At 46.4% G+C, this 21,600-nt stretch overlaps 1 long non-coding RNA gene across 2 annotated transcripts in view; it reads left to right on the forward strand.

Moving 5' to 3' along the window:
* LOC149865718 (uncharacterized) overlaps positions 1 to 21,600 on the forward strand; it is a 132,215-nt gene that overhangs the window by 11,654 nt on the left and 98,961 nt on the right. For both annotated transcript variants that reach the window (XR_016441752.1, XR_016441753.1), the window contains exons 2-3: positions 973 to 1,100; positions 19,915 to 20,014. This is a non-coding gene — a long non-coding RNA (uncharacterized LOC149865718). The remainder of the gene's footprint in view (positions 1 to 972; positions 1,101 to 19,914; positions 20,015 to 21,600) is intronic.

Raw genomic sequence — 21,600 nt, forward strand, 5'->3', positions numbered from 1 at the left:
GCTCCTTGTCCTTGTTTCTGAAGCAAAACCCTTGCCCCTTGCACAATTTCTGGACCACCTCCATGTTACATCCAGGGTGACTAGGAGCTTTTATTTTATCTAGAGAAGTACAAGAGAAGCAACTATACACTGATTTATTGGGATATTATAAATGAGGCAACTTTAACAAGAGCAGCTAAATACAGCAAAGAAAATACAGACATGCGCACTACTGGGTGGTGAGGTCTGAGGGCCCTCAGAATTTCTCCTCAGGGCTTGAGGCAAGTTCCAGACTCGCACCTCTCCTTTTTATACAGATCAGGTTCAGTTTTCTGTATTCCCACCCATTCCTCTAAAATAAGGATTTCTTGGTCATTTCAGTAGGGAGCAGGAAAATTGAATCATATCCTGTGACCATTGTTCATTCTTGGGTCCCTGCTATACATACAGGTAAAGGCATGATGGGATCTAAGGTGCAATCCACACAATCACGCCTCCTGCCATGCCATGTGTGTATGGCAGGAGGAGTGACTGTACCACGTTAGATCCTACCACACCTATTGCCAGTGCAGGGGGAGTGGGGTTGCAAGGCTGGGAGCTAGCTCAGTTGAGAGGCCCCATGCACCCACACCTGAGGGATCACACAGCAGCCGTGATCACCCAGGTTTGGGATGTGTGAAATCCCAGGAGTGTGGATCATGGTGCTTATTTCGTGAACCCCTGTGCAAATTAAAGTTCAGTAGCAACCAGCTATAAAAGTTAGTACAATTTTAGGTCTAGCTGGTTGGAGCATGATATGCTAGGTACTTTGCATGTGTAGATGATCTTAAGGTAACTGCAATTAACCAGTTAATTGAGCAATACCTGTAAGGTGTAGAGGAGCCCTAAGTTCACCTTACTAGCATTGGGTGTGATCCCTGCGCTATGCATCTCTGCTGCCTTGAAACTGTCCCTTACGATCGTTTCTCTCACAAGATGATCATTTTGATGCAGACTGACCTGCTTCTGAAATCAGAATATCTGGAAGAAGAACTACATTGATGCAACCAGCACAGCAAGGAGTGAGGAGTGTTCATGGCTCCCCAGTAACAGCTACAAGGTCATTCTTGCACTACCACAAGGTAACTTTGAACATTATTTGTGTTCCTTTAATAAATAGGTAAATGTTAGTTTTCCACTCCTGCGTTTCCAAGTATTAACACTCAAACAACTATAAAGCCTTATGGAAAAGAATGACAAAAGTATCTGGGGCTTATTTAGTTGCACATTTTTATTAAATAAATACATTTCACTTTAACTGTTTTTTTCCCCACTTTTTGAGAATTAATATGTTTGCTGTTGGAACCGTGGTTCTTTGGAGGATTGTTTGCTATTTACCTGTGTCACATCTGCTGTTAGGAAACTTTGTAAGCCTGCACATGAATGGGGATCCTTGCAGATTGGGAACCAAAGTTGTGTTAAAAGCACTGTGCAGCTTCATTTCTGTTCATTTACAGTCCTATAAGACCAGAACAACAAGAGAGGAAGTTTGGGAAGTAGTATAAATCTGCAGAAGCAAGAATATGAAAGTGTTTCAGTCATTATGGTATGGAAGTTCAGAGAACGATACAACTTCCTTAGAATGAGTTCTCATTAAAGAAGTGTAGCATTGTGAGGATTAGGTCCATATTAAGTCATAAAAGTAGTACTGGTTAAATGTGTGATGGAACGCTGGGTATCAATTCTGCAGCTTTCTATGAGGGAAATGGTCCAGCAGCACCTCTCCAGTGCCATTTTAGCCTGGCAGACTGTGCTCTGAAATCCTTCTCTTATCCTTAGTTAAATAAGACAATAACGATAAGCAATGTGTTTTTCAGTATATGAGGATAGAATTAATGATAAGCAATGTGTTTTTCAGTATATGTGTTTTAGAAAGAATGCCACCAGATTAGCACCATGATTCAGATGGAATTTGGACTCCACTTTTGACATATACTTTTGAAGAGAACAGGTGACCATGGGGTAGGATGAAAAGATCAGCTGTTAAAACCATCAACTTTCTTGCTTTTCTTGCATACATAATTTCAATGAAAAATGGTGGTCAAAATCATTATATCCTCTGAGCATTTGAATCACATTTTAACAATGGCAAGAACAAAACACAAAGGGCGTGGAAACACCTGCAGGCTCATGCACTTGCAGCAGCTCAAACAGGAGTGGCACAAATTTGTGCCAGAGTTTTTTGCCTTAGCGCATGTGTCTGGTATGGGGTAAGTTGTGCCACTTGGGGCAAACTGACCCTGCCCAGCTCCTCCTAGATCTTCAGCCAGGGGGAGCTAGAGGCTGTGGGGTGCTGGCCTCAGCAATATAAAAACCTGCTCTGGCGAGCAGTTCAGGGCTACTTGCCCTTATGAGCTTCTGAGGCCCAGCCAGTTGGTATCTGGGGACACTACCCCTTGTGCCAGCTGCGCTGCTGAAGCAGCCCTAACCTGGAGTGGTCCCTGTAACCTTTACCCACTGCAGCAGTCTGGCAGTGGGGGCTGCTGTCTGACTGTGACCAGCTGCCACCTGCAACAGCATCCGTTCTCTTAGACCCGCAGCCCCATGGCTGTGCACCTGCCAGACCCAGATGGGGTGTCCCTACTCTGCCATCTGTGCAGCTATCACCAAGAAGATGTGCTCCTTGCAGTGGCCCACTTTGAACTGTTGAAGTGTGTCCTCTTGGGACCAAATGGCCAAGAGGTCAGCCACCTCATCTGCCTTCCAGCTGGGTCCCAGTGCTGGCCCTGGACAGGTTCCTCTTCCCGGGTCACACCACTTGTCTCACCAGCAGAGATCTTGGTGTTCCCTGTTTAAACATTGCAAAATCTTTGATAAGAAACCCAAATTCCTCATTAAAATACCCAAAATAGTGTTCTTTCGCTATTAAAATGAAATGGCACTATATAGAGAGAGATCAGTTGAGCAATGTTTTATTGATATATTTACATTTAAAGCAAACTGGAAGCCTACCAGTGCCTCTATCATCATAATAAAATGGATTTTAAATATCTATACACCTTGGCATTTACTTTTTGGGTTTTTTTGTCATAGAAAAATCAGAGCTGGTCTTACCCCTTTCGCTCACCAGGATGTGCAGCGTTGAGCAGTACTGATATGCCAGTGCCCTGCCCCTACCCTTGCCCCTCACAATCAACTCACCCCCCCAATCCTCAGTCCCTTCACTCCCAACATACAGCCCCTGCCTGCCCCCACTAGTTCTCTTTCAGCCACACCTCTGTCCCATCACCAGGACATGAGTTCAGTTGCATCTGTCCTACCCTCTGTTTCGTGGCTCTGAGCGGTGCCAGCCCTTGCTTTTCTGCTCCCTGACCCATGCTGTTTCTGGGAAACCCTCAACTGGGGAACAGGGACTGAGCTGGGCCCTTTCCTTCCAGGCTGGTCTGCACAGGCTGCTCTAGGGGGCAGGGGGGCTGTAAGCCTGGCTCTGGCAGTCTCTCCTACCCAGAGAGCTCCCCCACCCCGACCGCATATCTCTCTGACACATACCTGCTGCCACCTCCACCTCTCCCCTCAGCCCATCACACCCCACAAGTGGCTCCTGGGACCAGGAGCCCCCTCAAGCTGCGGCTGCATGTCCCAGGATTGGTGTGGGTATGAGGCAGGAATGCAGTGTGGCAGTTGTCCCCGCAGCTGCAGCTCCTGCCAGCATGTCCTGTCCCATCCCATGTGGTTGGCTGAGCATTCAGGAGGTGAGATTTGTGGGGTGGGTGTAGGGTTTCTGGGGTGAGGTTTAGGGTGGTATGGTGCTTGTGCAGGGGGTTGGGGTTTATCTGGGTATGTTAGTGAGGAGTTTGTGGGGGTGGCTTGGGGGGGGGTGGGATTTGTGGGGAGATGGTGGGTGTGGGGGACCTGCTCAGGAGGGGTGGGTCCCCTGCTGCCCCAGCGGGTGCAGCCCCCACCCCCCCAGTTCACTGACAGCCCCCCCTACAGGACACACATGCCCCCCATAGGGTACAGCCTCCCTGCAGCAGCAGCGGCCATTGGTCCGTTCGGGACCCTCCTGGCACACCCCCCAACCATGGTGGTGCGGGCCAGCACAGCATGGCCCTGGCCACCTGGCACTGCCTGCACTATATAACACGGGGCCATGTGCCTTTGGGCAGGACTGGGCCACTTGGGTTGTCACCCGGAAGTCAGCACTACTTGCAGGGACCATGTGTTGCGCCAGTCTGGATTCTGCTTCCATGGAACCAGCCCAGCCTGATGGCATTCGGGGCCTCACTGTGCTGCCTCATGTCATGGTGGGGAGCTGTGCCAGGAGGGCCCTGAGCACCCTGTTGGCACTTGCTGCTGAGGGGGGCTGTGGGTCATGTGGGGGGACAGGCGGGGGACCTACACCTCCTGAGCAGCGCCCCCCCCCCCCCCACACACAGACACACAGTCCCCTGCATCCACACAGGCACCTGCTCCAGTCCTGTCCACCCCCAGTCCGTACTCACCTGGGACGGAGCTCTGGTCCAGGTTACTGAGGCCTGAGCCACTCTTTGCCCCGCACAGGAAGGCAGTGTGCTGCAGCACCCGGTGCAAGGGGTAGCCATAAAGATACTCTGGTGCGAGTATCAGAACGAGATCCCTGGATAGTAGGTTTGATGATGGTAGTAGAAGAAATGAGCTCCTTTAAGACAACTAGATTCTTGTATATCAATACTATCTGGACCATGCTAGATGACCTTGTGTGATCTAGTTTCTGTTTTAATATATCCCGTTGCTCATTAATGATATTGATTGAGAATGAACATATGGGGTTCGGGTGGGGAGAGGCAGGAAAGCATAAAGAAATGCCTTTTTCTGGTTGTATGACTTAAGATTCCTTGTAGGGCCACCTTAAGCAGCAAATAACTTTGAGCAATAAATGTTGGTGCTTTTATAAAGTGGTGTTGTAAAAACATATATTTCCTGCCCCTTAAAGACTTGTAGATACATTGCTATCAAATGTCTTTCTTCACTTTGCTGTTCAGCCTGTTTTGCAATTGCTGGTTTCCTAATGTCAGCCACTGTGGTGGTGTTTAGAGCTAGCAGGATGTAAACAGAGTCTCTGAATGAAAATAGTGGTTGGAGGGATCATCTTAAAACTCAGAAGTTTCTTGCTTTTGTGGATTTATTAGACCCTTGTCCTTACTAAGCGGTGTTTATTTATATGGAAGAATGCCAGATTGCTTGTGTTTAGTACTCAGCTTTCCATGATAACTTCACAGAGAAGCCTCTGTAGAGAGAAATGTGCACATCTGTATCTCTGCAAAATGAAGCCCTGTGATTACTGAAGTACAAATTTCGCAGTTATTAGGAAATACTGTATTATCACTCTACTACAAAACTTCAGAGAGTTATTTTTTGTAGATTTTTTGATTTAAAATTTAAACCTGAAAATTGCTAATAATCCCTTCCCCCTCCCAAAATAGTAAGATGTTGAAAATATATTGCATTATACTTTATACACAATGCATGTGTACATCATACATATTGCACCCTTTGCAAATAATTAACCACTATTCAGTGTCTTGCAAGTTCTTTCTGATAGAAGAAGGAGCTGGATGGCCAAGTCCAGTACTTTTCTGATACAATCCTGTTTATTTACATTGAAAATGCAGAAGGGCCTGTTTCCTTGAACACAGTAGGAATCAAGCAGCAGGGGAAAGTTTCCTGTGCTCACATTTCCAAGACTCTTTACAGACAGCACTCTGCCCCAAAGCTCCCTTCCTTATACTGCAAGCCCTCTTCTAGAAGTCTGTCAGACTTTCTTGCTACAACCTGTGCTGTTTATGTGATCTTTGCAGACACAGGTGCAGTGACATCAGTCTTCCAGCTTTATGTTTGTTTCAGACTTTGAAGACCTTTGGGACCAAATGACCCAGCCACTGTCCAGATTTACCTATCCTTCAACAGTGATTTTTCCATTATAGTTTCTAGGGTTGGAAGGGACCTGAGCAGATCATCAAGTCCGACCCCCTGCCATGGCAGGAAAGAGTACTGGGGTCAAATGACCCCACCAAAGTGTACATCTAGCCTCCTCTTAAAGACCCCCTCTTAAAGGGTAGGAGCCAGCACCACTTCTCTTGGAAGTTGGTTCCAGATCCTAGCCGCCCTGACAGTGAAGTAGCGCCTCCTGATATCTAGCCTAAATCTACCTTCTGCCAGCTTGTGACTGTTATTCCTGGTCACTCTGGGTAGTTCTTGGGAGAACAGGGACTCCCCCAATGCCTGCTGGTCCCCTCTGACTAATTTGTAACAGGCCACTAGATCTCCCCTCAGCCTTCTCTTGTGGAGGCTGAACAGGTTCAGATCCTGTAGCCTCTCCTTGTAGGGTCTGCCCTGCTGTCCCCTGATCATGTGAGTGGCCCTCCTGTGGACCCTCTCCGTGTTGTCCACATCCCTCTTGAAGTGCGGCATCCAGAACTGGATGCAGTACTCCAGCTGCAGCCTGACCATTGCTGTGTAGAGCGGGGGTATCACCTCCTTGGACCTGCTTGAGGTGCATCTGTGGATGCATGACAAAGTGCGGTTGGCCTTCCTGACTGCATCCCCACACTGCTGGCCCATGTTCATCTTGGCATCAATGATGACCTCAAGATCCTTTCTGCCTCTGTACTGACGAGAAGGGAGTTCCCCAGCCTGTAGGTATGGTGCCGGTTGTTCCTCCCCAGGTGCATCAGTTTGCACTTGTCGGTGTTGAATCCCATCCTATTCTCATCTGCCCACCCCTGCAACCTGTCTAGGTCCGATTGTTCTTCCCATCTAGTGTACCCACATCCCCCCACATCTTAGTGTCATTGTTTCATCCATCAGATGGATCATTGATCTATTGGGTCATTGATTCCGGCTCCCTGCTATGACAGGCAACCATATCATTAGAATACCATTCATAAAATATTGAAGCCCCATCTTACAACTAGTTAGGTTTCTTGTCCCACTACTCCTATTGAAAGTCTGCTCCAGATCTTCACTTCTTTCATGCTGAGAAACCTTTTCTTCTTAATTAGCAACCAAAATGTATTCATGATCAATTTACATCTATTTGTTCTTGCACCAATTTAGCCTTTTATTTCTTTTCCCTCTGGATATGTCTACCCACCTGACATCTTTTAGAGAGCAGTGTTATCCTGTCTTCACTTAATTTTGCTAGGCCGAGCAAGCCAAAATTTTAGTATCCTCTCTAGTATAGGCTGTCCATACCCTTGGGCATCCTAATAGCCTTTCTCTGTATCTGTTCCAGTGCAACTTTATCCTTTTTGAACATTAGATGACCAAAATTGTTCACAGTATTCCAGATGAGGTCTTATCAATGCCTTGTACAATGGCATTAATGCTTTCTTTCTGGAAATTCCTCACCTGATAATTCAAAGATTGCATTTGTTTTTTTCAGAAGCCAACTTACGTTGGTGGCTCATAGTCATCCAGTGATGTCTTTTTCTTCCTTTGTCACTTCTAACTGATAAGCTCCCAGGTTATAGCAGAAATATTATAATTAGTCTCAAAGTACATGATCTTGCATTTTGCATTATTAAATGTCATCTTTGAATTATTCCGGTCCTCAAAGTCATTCAGTCCTTGTCGGATGATAGTCCAGTCCTCCTCTGTATTGCTAATGTTTCCTAACTTTTTTCAGCAGCAAATTCAATTAGTATGCTTCTAATTTTGTGCCAACATCATTAGTAAATATATTAAATAAGATTGGCCCCAAAACTGATCTTTGCAAAATATCACAAGTAACCTCCTTCCAGTCTGACACCTCTCCCTTTTAGCACACTCTGTTATCTCCTATTTAAGTTCCTTCCTTACCTTTCACCTTTTGAATTAATCGCTATCTTCTTCAGCCTAACTAAAGATTTACCATGTGCTATAAATTTCATGAATGCTGAAATTTGCCACATATTTAGCCTATAAATAGAGGAAAGCTTGATGATAACACTGTTATCAGACATAATGTAGTGCCAGACATCCACATTCATTTACTGGAACTAATGCTGCTTGTTTGAAAGATTGGCTCTTATTCAGAGCTATGCCGCAGCAGCTGATATCAGTAGAAATGCTCAAGTTGCAGCCTGACACGCATAAGCAAACTGGAGAATGTGGGGGGGAGGTGTTGTGCAGGATGATTTTTATGCAGGCTTGTCAGCTTTGGAACTCTGTTTCCCCTTAGTCAAAATTACCTGAATCTGTTGACTCTCAAGGCAAATGGAAAAGCTTGTCTTTCCTTCTTCATTACTAAGCATTTGAAATAGGAAGCCAGATATGTATGAGTGGTTAATGTTGAGCAGGAAGATTGCTTCAACTGCTAGTTTACTTGGATTTCTGGTTGGGCATTACATGCAACACACTGATGCAGTTTAGTTGTAATCAATGAAACTTTTATTGCATGTCAAGAGGGTAGATAGGTACCTTTAATTCTGCATAAATCTAAATAGTGAAATAAAATTAACTAGAGAATCCCATGCTTGGTTGCTTCTGTCAGCCAAACTTGTGGCATGGACTAGTAGTTTCTTGTATTCCTCCATTCTCTCCCACACAAGGTCCCATATTCCATCCGCCTCTCTTTCAGGGACTCCTTGCAAGTTACTACCATGACCTTCATGCATGGGGCTCTGTGTGTGTTTCCCAACTTTCTCCCACATAAGGGACCACCTTTCTCCCTCTGTTAAGGACTCTGTGTGGTCCCCCATTTCCCTTTCCACATGCCATAGCTTCTGTCAGTTCCCATCTGTTCTCCCCCACTATGTCAGGGTCCCTATTTTCTTCCTTCCTTGTGTCAAGCCACTCAGTTACCTCCTCCTAGATGCCTTTTTCCCTTGCTCCCTATTCCTGCCTTATTTCTTCTTTTTCTATTGAGGAAATAACACTATATTGGGAGGCCAAGCAGAGTTGAGATAGGGATTGTAACTACATGGTCTGTTCCCTGAAGTGTGGGCTGCCATTCGTGTTGAGTAGTTGCAGTTGTGGGGGAGCTGCCAGTAAGGGAATGACTCATGGGGAGCTTAAAAACCCAGAAAGGAGAGCAGAAAGGGGGATCGTGAAGAAACAGTTTGACGGGAAGGTGTCAGCTGTGACTAGAACTGCCTGCTCTAGTGAGGGGCCAGGTTGCTGTGCTGGGGCTAGAGCCAAAAGGGTTCCTCTCTGAGTGCCCATAACAGGCATCGGGATTTGGGGTTTTTTATTTACTTTCTTGTCTATTTGTTTTGTGTTAGGAGGAGTGGCTGAGGAGCTCCTCAGGGAGTGAACCCACCTGCCAAAGCCAGCAGACCAAGCAACCTGCTTACAGGGATATTATGCTGGAAGATGCTATCAACTAGTTCTTTGATGTCTAGAGATAGTTGATGCTGCTGGCTCTGCTAAGCAAATGTCAGGGGGCTTTGTTTCAGTTTTCTGATTTTCATCAAAATCAATATATTTTTGTAGTGCCATAGCAAGGGTGGGGGGCAAGCAGGGTGTGGGCACTGAAGTGAAGGAGTGCCAGCAGGTGCTGCCCAGCCAGGGCAGGGCATGGGACAGAGCCATGAGCGGCTCATTTGGAGGGGCATGGGGATGGGGGAAGGGCAGCTCCCACCACTGCATGCCCTCCCAGGCAAGCATTGGGGAGGAGATGTGCCCCCCAGATATGTGCGGGGTGACGGCGGGCAGGCTTTACCCCGGACACCAAACTTTGTTGCTACGCACTGTGTTTTTGCCCACTGATGCTTAGGATATTCCCTGGAATTTTGGAATACGTTTGATGGCGAATTACAAAGTTAAGTTTAAGACTGTCACTCAGCCAAATATATGATCATTTCCAAAGTGATAGTTGCATTTATTGATATGTAAAGTTTTTAAATTCTGAATACTGATGAGCATGAATAAAAGAAAAAGACAAGTTCTTCATGCTCAGTACTGGGAACAAGTTGTAGCCATGTTGGTGTAATGACATAGAGGATTTACCCAAAAAATTTGTCTGCCTATCTGTTATTAAAGCAACTAAAATAGTTGAAATAATTTTTCTTTGCAAGCTTTCAGGTACAAACACCCTTTGTCAGGCAGAGGAAGCGTCTCAGCCTGATGAAAAATATTTGTACCCAAGAGCTTGCAAAGAAGAATTCTTTCAACTATTTTAGTTGTTCTAATAACAGATAGAGGATTTACCCATAGAACCTTGCCTGCCTATACTCAGTACTGAGCATTTCCTCAGTAACTGTGTAGACAGTAGAGAAATATGTACCTTGTCCAGCACTTTGAAGAACCTTTATATCAAAATTAAAATGTAACAGTAAGTAAGGTCCAAAGCAGATGTGAAAGAAGAGGAAATAGTATGTGGCCCCAGCATAGGTCTCATGCAATCTAGTAAATGCACATGCTATGCATAGCTATCATTTCTAGGATTTCCAGCTGCTAACCAAGAAGAGTGACTCATTTAAATGCACTTAAGACTTCCACTTAGAAAGAATACAGGCAGCCAGGTACAGACACTGAAATGTACGTGTAAGAGTAATACCTCTCAGAACCAGATACTGATTCATGACTGGGCAGTATTCCTGCCAGTTCACTGGCCTCCTGTGTCCGATGCCTTAGTTTACTTTTATTTACTGAAAATATGCCCAGCATCCACATACTTGAATCATCCCAGCACTCTCAAAGCATTCATCAGCACTCCTTCAGGATGAAACCTGAAGAAATTGAATTCCAAATTCCAGGTGTTGGGCAGTGTAGTGGAACACCTTTGGGTGCCTGCTGCTAAAAGCCCCTTCCCTAGGCTGACTTGGCTCTTCCGTAGGCCCTTGTGTGCACCGCCTCTCTCTCTTACTAGGCTGGCCTCTCCACCGCTCTAGGCCCACAGCCACTTCCTCGGGGCTTGGGACACCCACTGGGTTCCTAGAAACCTCCTCTTTCCCCACAGGTCCTACCCTGACTTCCAGAATGTTCCTGGGAACAGCAAATCTCCCACTGAGAGAAGTTACCTCCATACCATCCCAGCAGCAACTGCTGGCCCTGTTCCCTGGGCCTTGTCTTATACTCAAGCAGCCAAGCCCTCCTCCAATCAGGCAGCCTCCTGGTTGCCATGTGACTCCCTGATCGGGTCTGCTGTTATCTGCAGTCTGCTCTGCTGCCTGCTTAAGACCTTAGAGTTTGTGGGCAAACTGAGGAGCTAATTTAGCCCCTGGTTAGAACTGGTAGTGAGGCCAGGGGCTCAGATGAGCCCAGTGTAGTAAACAGTAGCTTTATATAAGATCCCTGGGGCTCTAGGCAAGCCCATCCTGACAGGACTGCTTTATGGTGGGGCCCAGAGGGGATCACTGCTGAGGGAGAAGGTCAGCTGCTTCCAGAATGATCCCTACGCATGGGGCCAGAGTCAACAGGACAAAGGACAAGTAAGCCTACTGTCAAGGGTAGGCCAGGGCTGTGGAGAGCTGCTGGCACCTTGACTGACCCAGAGGCAGGGCCAAAGCCTAAAAAAGGCCGAAGGTCCTTCAATGGATGTGAACCACTGCTGAGAGAGGATAAGAGGTCAGCAAACAAGCAGGCTGGTAAGAAAGAGGCTGAAGTTCAGCCACCAAATGGGAGGTATCCTGTAAGGGGCCTGAGAGATGTGGCCTGTTGTAGGATGGAGGCTGGAATGGAGTGCCCAGAAGTGACCAGCCCAGGAGGAACATCAAGAAGCCCAGTGAGGGAGGAGTAAGACAAGAGCAGGTAGCTCTGCAGTTAGTCCTAGGGCACAACCTAAAACTACACCCTGATGGGGTAGGATGGTGTAGTGGGGCTGCCTGTGGTGGATCAGTCCTCAGGAAATGCCACACCAGTACCTCCCTAGTGAAAGGTGAGTATGGGGCACTGCAAAACCTCAGCCCCCGCTGACTTATGGGTAGCCCTGTGGAGAAGTGCTAGGGGAGCATGCCCTGAGAGAAAAGCACCTGGCTTGAGCAACAACACAGGGGTCTGAATAAGACTGAGGCCTAGTGGGAGGCCAAGAGTGGGGTCCAGGCACATAGACAGACACCTCAGGCCCAACAGGTACAAGGCCCAGAATCCCCAGTGAGGTGGCAGAGTAGTGAACCCAGTGAAGGGGCAGAATGTGAGGGGCTAGGAGCTTAATGAGAGGTGAGGAGCTCAGAGTGTGTGCGAGTAGAGGCTCCAGGCAGGGGTAGAATAGAGGCCCCAGAGAGGGGCAGGTGGCCCAGGCACATCTAAGGACACCTGAGGCCAAGTTGGGCCAGAGGCCTGGCCAAGGTATGGCTAAGGATGCCTGAGGTCAGGTTTGGACCAGAGGCCAAGTGTGGCCTAGCAATGGGGCTGGGGGAGTTGGAAGTCATTTTGGATGCCATCTGTGAGGCATGGGGCATGGTAAAAGGGAGGTCAGAGCTGTGTATTTTGCCTTGGCATCAATTAAACGGGTAGCCTCCTGCATTTTTTTCCATCTCGTTTTGATACATCATGGTGTGGTGGGTGAGTCAGCGCAGACTGCCCTAGACAGGTGAGCTGGCAGACACCATGACCAGCCCCAGGGATGGGCCCCTGTCTCAGGCAGGAACTGGACTTATCATACTTGTGCTAAAAACATTGTTTTTTGGTAGATCATCCAAATGAGATATTAACCTGAAAATTGGTAAGTAACCCAAAGTATTCTGTTACACATTATCTATTTCATTTTGAAAGTAAATAGTTAGATTTGGGGAACTTTTCTGGGTAACAAACAGCTAATATCTTATTGTCAATATGAATATGTCAAATGAGTGAATCTTAAGCAATAGAAAAGAATAGTAGATTTCAGAAAAGAAAGAAAGAAAAGCAGAGGAAAGGGTATGTGTCTATGTTGATTTCAATTTGACTGGTCTCATTGGATATGGTAGCCTAACTGTGGGAGATATCCCAGTCTAGTTGTTCACTTTTTCCTGCACAAGGTGCTGCCTCTTGAAAACACTGCCTTAACTGAGATTCAGTGTGAAAATGCTTTCCAAATTCAAAAACATGGACCTTTCTCATACATAATGTTTGTCCTCAAACAGAAAGACCCCCTCCATCACCTGCACAGAATTAATTTCTGATTGAAATTAAATATTTTCTTAGGAAATGGAGAGGAAGAATCATCCAAAAGTTCCCAAGAAAGGTTAAAATGCCATACAAAAACACTTCCAGTGAATACAGTTACATATACAGTAACAGAAAACAGAAGTGGAAATAAGTTAGTTTTGTATTATGTGAAGTGTCTCACTAAATAGAATAGTAGCAACCAGTAACATAGCCAAGATCCTTCCACCTCAGAATAATATACTTAACCAGTTGGACTGCATCTAGCCACTCCTACTGCCAGTGTTATTAAAAGGCCATACTCAGAGGTTTGCTAACTTGTGTGGGATCAATCTACCTCAGCAGAATTAGGATTAGGACTAAAGAGCATAAAGTAATTGTGAGAAAAATAGAGATGTGGAAAACCCAAATAGTGGCTATTAATGTCAGATTACTGGGTTTCTCAAATAAGGAAGAAGAAGAGAGCCTTATTTTTGTAATAAGAAGATTTACAGTGATTTTTGGAGATTTCATTACTAACTATAAAGAGAGGTCCCCTTAGCTCAGGGTGTTGGATCTGTACTGCAGGGATTCTCGTAGGCCGGATCTGGCATAGGGTGCTAACCACTGCAGCAGTCAGGCAGCCACTGGCCATGGTGAAGACAGACAAATGGGTGTTGACTTGATGTGCCAGATCAATGCTTGGGATCTCATTATTAGACAGCAGGGCATGACACAAAATTATAAACACATAAAATATGCATATGAAAATTATTGGTCCGCACACATATCCATACACAAACACACACTCGGGCAGCAGTGCTTGGGGGATGCTTGGAGAGAGAGAGAGAGAGAGAGAAGGATGAAGGGCCAGGAGGGGAAGGAAGCTGGGGGCTGAGGCAGCAGAGAAATGGGGGTGTAGGAGGCGACAGAGACACGCAGGGGCAGGGAGCACAGATTGGACCAGGACCAGGACCAGGACCACAGTAAGACAAAACCCAACTCGGGGTTCCAAATAACTGTTTTATTAGACAGAAAAGGGGTAACACAATATTCGGATTACAAATTATTGGTTTCTGCACACACACTTACACTTATGCCCTCACACAATGGTAGCAGGGGAGAAACAGCTTAGTAGAGAGACTGAAGTCAAGGGAAGATGTGGGTGATAGCTACCTATTCAGGCTGTGAGTCAATCATCGATGGTCATTTGGGATCTTCTCCAGTGAGGTGTTGTCTAGAGGGGGGTTGCTGGCAGGACCTCTGGGTGGATAGGTGGCATGGTGTAATGCTGGTCTGGATGGAGAGGGCATCCCAAGGGGGTCACACTCTACCACCCCTTTTATATGGGTAGGCTACTTGTGACTCCAGTGGGGAGGACATGCAAGGGCCAGTCCTGCTCAGACGAAGACGTGCAATTCCAGGTGTCCTCATAGTTCCGATGGGATACAATGATGGAGTTGCTGGTTTCTATTCTGTTTTTTGGTTCCGTTTTGCTGGTTTTTTGGAAGGTCTTTATCTTTTAAATATTGAGTTCTGTCTCTGGTTCTAGGAGGAGGTCTGTGGTTTTAGGGAGAGTCAATGCAAGGAGGTGGGAGAGTCATTAAGTTGGTGGTCCAGTCATTAAGCTGATGGTCTGGTCACTCAGTTAGAGCTATTTTTAGGTCTGCTACTATTATGTCTCAAGTACTCTCATTTACTTTAATTCACCCAGTTTACATGGAAGGGGTAGGTATGAGTCACAGTTACAACACAATTACAATAGGGTATGCCTGGGCAGGGGACACAAAATGGAGACGTCACATTACTTTGGCTAGCTTACAGAAACAGGTCTAAATCATATAGTATCAATACAAAACATAATGGGAATACAATATAAACCAATACAAATCAATACCAAAATAACAGGACACTACTTACAATGATACATGGACAATATAAAAGGGGCTTGTTAGAGTAATGGTGAGTTTATCCTATGTTCTTAGCTATGACTTATCACAACTACTTATAAGGAATAGAGAGGGCAAAGAGCAAGTCAGAAATGGTTGGAGAAGGGAGGGAATGTATTTAAGTACAAAACAAACAAACAAACACCCCCAAACACTGAGGGTTTTGTTACATGGGCACAAGCCAAACAGCAGAGCTAGGAAAGGCTGTTTGGGATCAGCCCTTGCTTGCCCCCTGATACCAGTGGCCATTTCCCCAGGGCCCTAGGTTCTGTGTCAGGCCACCCCCCCCCACTATCACATGCCAAATTCCCTGGCTCAGCAGAGCAGATGGAGCAGCTCCACAGGATGGATCCAGCCCATAGTCCATATATTTGCTTTAGCTGGCCAGAGCTAGCCAGTTTTCTAACTAGACACCATGGCTAAATGTTCTTGAGTCTTGTTAACCATGTGTTTAATATGAATAGAATCGTTAGATGGGACCCTATTTGTGTTCCATCTAATAGCACAAAACAGACCTTGCAGATCAGAGACTGGTGGAGCCATGATGACTTCAAGTAGCAATTTCCCCTTCCTGGTTCTGAGCTGATCTTGGGCTTCAAAATACCTTAAGAGCTGTCTAAACTGTGGCCACTTCTCCAGATTGCTACTTAAAATCTCCACAGTGTCTAGCCATAGCCACCCTACCAGCATGCCCCCTATACCTGGGTTTGTGAGGGAGTCTTTACAGGACAGCCAGCCATTCTTTTTTTTACTTCCTGTACTGGAGAATTCTCCTGTCACTGGATACAGAACCAGAGCAGGGATGTGAATGTCACCATTCAATGAATTGTATTTTAAGTTTACAACTTCATACAGCCTCCTGCACAACTAACCCTTTCATATCTGATGGGAAAATGTACCTACAGCAGTTGCAGGAACGTACTGAATGTAGATTTTGCTCCTTTTAAAGTAGCTGGAAATGAGGAGGAAGAGAAAAGCAATATGTACATGTAGACTAGAGACCTAAATAGTCTCTTCAATGCAGCTACTAATAAGAATGATTTCACCCAGACAATAATACTTAACTATACTCTAGATGCCCAGGACATCTTTCAACCTCCTGGACATCTAGACCAAGAATAGTGGGTAATAGAGTATGTATACATGAGATTAGTCTGAAAGAAAACTAGAGAACACTAGGAACTCCATAAAGGCCCTGCTTCTGGTGTGCATGTCTTATTTCCCTGGGCTAAGTATGCAGTAGTGCGTTTTAGGTGCAGTCAGTGGAGATCGGTTTCCTGCTTCTTTACCAGGTGACTACCCACTAAAATAACTGTAAGCTACGTTTCACATGCAAGATTCATATAAGTAGAGGATCTGACAGGGTGATGTTTGTGTTTATCAGTGTTTTTTCCAGCAAAGCCACAGGAAAAAAAAGAAAAAGAAAATGTCTTCTGATCAGCTAGTTTAAATGTCATAGTGTTCTTAGGGTTCTTGGGAACTGGCTGAAGGCAAATGACTCTGGAATAGACTTGCAGAGGGGTGTGGGCACCTACCCTGGCGATCTTCAAAAGGAGACTGGACGCACACCTTGAAGGGGTTTTTTGACCCCAGCAGTCTTTTCTGCCCAGAGCAGGGGGCTGGACCTGATGATCTCCTGAGGTCCCTTCCAGCCTTAAACTTCTCTACCTTGGGAGGAAAAACCTGCACCACGCATATAGGCTCGGTAGTGCTACGCTGGTTAGCTCTACAGATGAAAAGGACTTGGGAGTCATGGTTGACCACAGGATGAACATGAGCCTTCAGTGTGATGCTGCAGCTAGTAAAGCGAGCAAAACGCTGGCTTGCATCCATAGATGCTTCTCAAGCAGATCCCGGGACGTCATTCTCTCATTGTACTTGGTCTTGGTGAGGCCGCAGCTGGAGTACTGCATCCAGTTTTGAGCTCCGCAATTCAAAAAGGATGTGGAGAAGCTTGGGAGGGTGCAGAGCAGAGCCACGCGTATGATTGGAGGGCAGGAAAACAGACCTTATGATGAGAGGCTGAGAGCAATGGGGCTATTCAGCCTGGAAAAGCGCAGGTTCAGGGGTGATCTGGTGGCCACCTATAAGCTTATCGGGGTGCTCATCAGGATCTGGGGGAACGACTGTTCACCAGAGCCCCACAAGGGATGACAAGATCGAACGGTCACAAACTCCACTGTGACCTGTTCAGGCTGGACATAAGAAAGAACTTCTTCACTGTCCAAGTCCCCAAGGTTTGGAACAGACTGCCACCTGAAGCGGTTCAAGCGCCCACTTTGAACACCTTCAAAAACACATTTGGATGCTTATCTTGCTGGGATCCTATGATTCCTGACGACTTCCTGCCCCTGGGCGGGGGGCTGGACTCGATGATCCTCCAGGGTCCCCTTCCAGCCAAACGTCTATGAAATCTATGAAATTCTGTGACTGATGCTTAAAGGTATTGGTCAAAAATCGGTGTCCTTGTGAAACTTAAATTTCTGAGGATAAGAAATTATTTTTTCCTCATTGCCCTGAAACTGAGCAGAGTGGAAAACTATTCAAGGTTACATAATTCACTTATTATCAGCATAATTGAGACTATAGCATGTACATATATACTTTATACATGATTTTGCAATACACAATTTTGCAGCAGTGTAAGCTACTTGGGGCACACTACATTTATTCATATTACTCATTTAAAAGTGAGCAAGGCAACTGCTTGTTTATCAATAAAACTTTTGGAGCCAAAACATAGGCTAAGGCCTTTTAGCAAGCCATTTCCTCTTATGTCTTTCTTGCCTAATTTGAATTGTAGAGCTTATCATTTGCATAACCTGGCCTGTTGTTTACATCATATATTCTATTGACATGCCATTTACCACAGTTACAAAAATCTACGTTGCTGTCATCCAAAACTTAAGGATGACTGTGGCAAACTGGGGCTCCCCACCTAGCCACAAAGCTAGGTTCCCCACTTGCCTTTGGACATGCCACCCATCTGACTTTCCTGCCACACCTTGTTCTTAATTAATTAGGATGTTAAGGCAGGAGGCTGCCCATTCGTGCCCCGATGCCGGGGGAAGCTACCTGCGGCTCCATACCTCCCCTACACCACAGCTCATGCCTCACAGATGGCATCCACTGGTGTTAATCTCACCAGCCCGACGCTGGGCTCTAGAATCCTCCAATCAGGACCCTCTAAGATCCCTCCATTCAGGTGGCCTACCCCACCTTCATTCGGGCTGTTTAGCTCTGTGAAACCATTTTCCTTCTTGGGCACGGTCCCCTTGGGACCTTTGGCCACACAGGCCCTGGCCTCACCTCCGAGGCCAGTAGGGACCCCAGGCCCTCAGCTCTGGGTGTCCCTTGCTGTGGGCCCCTGGCCCTATTGACCAGTTGAGGGCACTCTATATCAGGGCTCTGCCAGCCTAGCCCCACTCTCTCTCTGGGGTCTGCCTTCTGGACCCTACTAACAGGGGACCCACCTGGTTGTGGGAGCTGGGGTAGTTCACACCACAACTGGTGTTCCAGGGTCTCACAGGAACTCTCACTCCCCACCTGGAGCAGCATGTCTTTGTGCTCTATATGCATATGAACATACTGGGCTCTTAGCCCTGTGGTCTTCCTCCCCTTCACCGGGGTTCCTAATCTTTGTCCCCTTCACTTGGGGCTCCACACTGCCTCCTTCACTGGGGCTACTCATTTCTGCCCTCTCGCTTGGGGCTCCACACCACCCCCTTACTTGGGGGCACAGGGCTTCCTTCCCCAGGGGCCTCAGGTGGCCATAGCCATGCCTGGCCCCCACTCTCTTTCCTCGGGGCCTTGCACCCTACAGGGCTCAGGTGGTCATAGCAGTGCCTGGCCCCAACTACCTCTGATGTTTCACAAACCCACCCAAAGGTGAGGGCTAGGGTTAAGGTGCCCCTACCTGCCTTTCACCGGGGTGATAACTGGTCTAGCATTTCCTTGGGGCTCCCATGCCACTGAGAGCCCCACCAGGCCATCCACTTCCGGCAGGATGCAGTTTTAGGTCATGCCCAGGACCAGGAGCCTCCAAACCATCCCCTACAGCTCCTGCCCTTACCTCCAGGATGATACATGAAGCCTCATAGCCAGACAATGTTACTGTCTGCTCTGCCAGCAGCAAAATGCTCTGCTTATATAGGCAGCCCTGAATCTAAAATGCCTGCTGCAATCAGGCACCTGCTGGCTGCTTGGCTTACGCCTTAAAGTGGCAGGCACCAACAGTGTCTTGCCACACACCTCTCCCCTTAAAATGGTACCTGGGGAGGTTTCCCCTGCTGCTCCTCCAAAGCAAGTTCCCCTCAGAGCCTATGAGAGCCCTCAAGTGGTAAGTACTCCCAAAGGTGCTCTGCCACACACCTCCCCTCTGGGAATGAGATCTGCGGGTGGGGCTTCACTTGGCTGCCTCCCCTGCTGGGCTCTGCCCCAGCGTACTGCAGTCCCTGCCACGTGGCGAGCACCCCAAAGGTGCTCCACCACAGTGACTTCAGGCCTACCATTTTGCCATGTTCCTTTGGCCTTACCCAAACCATCCAAAATTGCCACGGATGGCAAAACATATTCCTTTATTTCAGTTAGTTACATGTGCCTGTTTTTGGGATGGAGGCTTCCACTGTTTTAGCTGCTTGGTAACGTAAAAAAGTTAATTAGTTCTTTATACTGAATGAAAGGTTATCTTTCCATCTACGTACTTCACCATAACAGCAAGGTAGCCACACTTTTTTTTCCATCCTTAGTAAGGGACATCAGGATTTCTCTTCATCAGTAGCTGCCATGGAATATTGATATCAGGGGTCTAGTGGTACTTTAACTTGTAGGGAACGTTTATTTATCATGTTTCAATTTAAATATTTCCATAAACAGGACCATTTTTCTTATCATATTTTATAAATGCAGCTGCATAAACAGGTTAGTCCAGGAGTTCTCTTTACTCAGTCATTAATACAAATCATATCTCTGTTTTTCTCAGCTCAGAAATCAAATCTGTTTTGCTGCACATCCGGAAGATTTAGGAATATGGACAGCATTTTCAGGCATAGTAATGTGAGAAACTCTTCACTCCAGCAACTGTAAGTATAGATTCTTCTTTTCCTTGATCTTTGGAATGTGAACATTAAAAAAATGGTACCTTTACTTTGAGTTTCCAGTTCTGAAAATCCAATAGCTTCTACAGCATTTTACATTTTTTACTTTTACTGTAACTGTAAATATATGAACTAGGCTTCCATTTTTACAGTTATAAAAATAATTTTCCTGTCACTCACTGTCATCTCAATGACTGCCTTGCTCAGTGGTAAATAAGTTATATTAATATATTGGTAGCGTGCATAAGTAGTTTGCATTGCTGCCACCTACTGCTTTATGAAGTGAACTTCATGTATAACAATTATAGTTTTTAAAGAGAAAGCGGTCAGTTTCAGAGAGAGTGAGAGAGAGTAAAAAGCAATTTCATACACTACACCTGCCCCTGACCTTTCCCAGTAAATGTTGGCAATTTTACATTTAACTAGTTTAAAAATGTTTTCTCTCTCTTTTATTGTTTGAAAACCCAGATATATGATGGGAAAATTGACTATGGTGAAACAGGATATGGTTGACAGTAGCTGTGTATACATGTTCAAATGATTTGGAAGAATTTTCCTAGGTTTGTCTTCCTGGTAGAAAAAAACTTACAGGGACACCAAAACAGAGATTCAAATGCTGAGCCCCTGAAAAACAGAGACCTTGCAGTGCTGATACTGTGTAGCCAGAGTGCTCCGATGGATGCATCTCACAGTGTGCTCTGCAGGCTCCCTCAGTTTGCCTGGAGGCAGATGACAGTAGTGCACAGGGCAGCCTGGATTGTCTGACCCGGACTGCTCAGGGTCAGCCTATGTCTTGCTGCAGTACAATATGGGGATTGTGAATGGGACATGTTCTTCTCCTTGTTTGGCTGGGAGAAGAGTAATCCAAGAAATGACACACTCTGTCCCTGAGGGTGCTGGAAGCAAAACACCTTGGGATGCTGGAGGATTATGTCACAGGGCACCATCTCCAGAAGTGGCCATGAAGCCCTTGGAGGCCAAAAAAGTTTTTTTCTACCCTTCTCTTTGGGAATTCTGCTTTTCACCCATCAAACCTTGCTGTAACATGGTTATTTAATTAAGGGAGACTGCCCTGGTCTTACTGTAATGACCCCCAGGTGTCTGGGGTCAGTGCCTTCTGGGCTAATTTCGTGGCTCCAAACCGGCCCTGCACCAGATTCCAAGCCTCTCAGGTGTTCTCTCCTTGATGTCACCTGGTCTCACTCCAAGATATTTGGCCTTCGTCCAGGCTCTCAGACCTCCTGATCCCACATTTTGCCCCTCTTTGGGCTCTTGGACTTCCTGGTCCAACTCTCTGCCCTTCTCCTGAGCTCCTGGACCCTACTGAGGAGCTGCCCTGGTGCCCTGTTACATATCTTTTGGTGGAAAACGCAGGCAGTTTAGTGATCCTGACCCCTGCTACAAAAGGGGTTTAGACAGGGCAGAGTAGATGTGAATCCCAGACAGTGCCTCCACCATGGAGATGAGAATACTGCTGAAATGAATGGCTGTCCAACCGCAGCAACTAATTAAGGACCTTGCAGTTCAGGACCAAGAGCAGCTGTAGCAGCTAGTGCAACAGACAGATGTTT

Source organism: Crocodylus siamensis, chromosome 4, assembly GCF_052110815.1.
Source record: "Crocodylus siamensis isolate JL-2025a chromosome 4, ASM5211081v1, whole genome shotgun sequence".
In the NCBI taxonomy this organism is placed as follows: domain Eukaryota; kingdom Metazoa; phylum Chordata; order Crocodylia; family Crocodylidae; genus Crocodylus; species Crocodylus siamensis.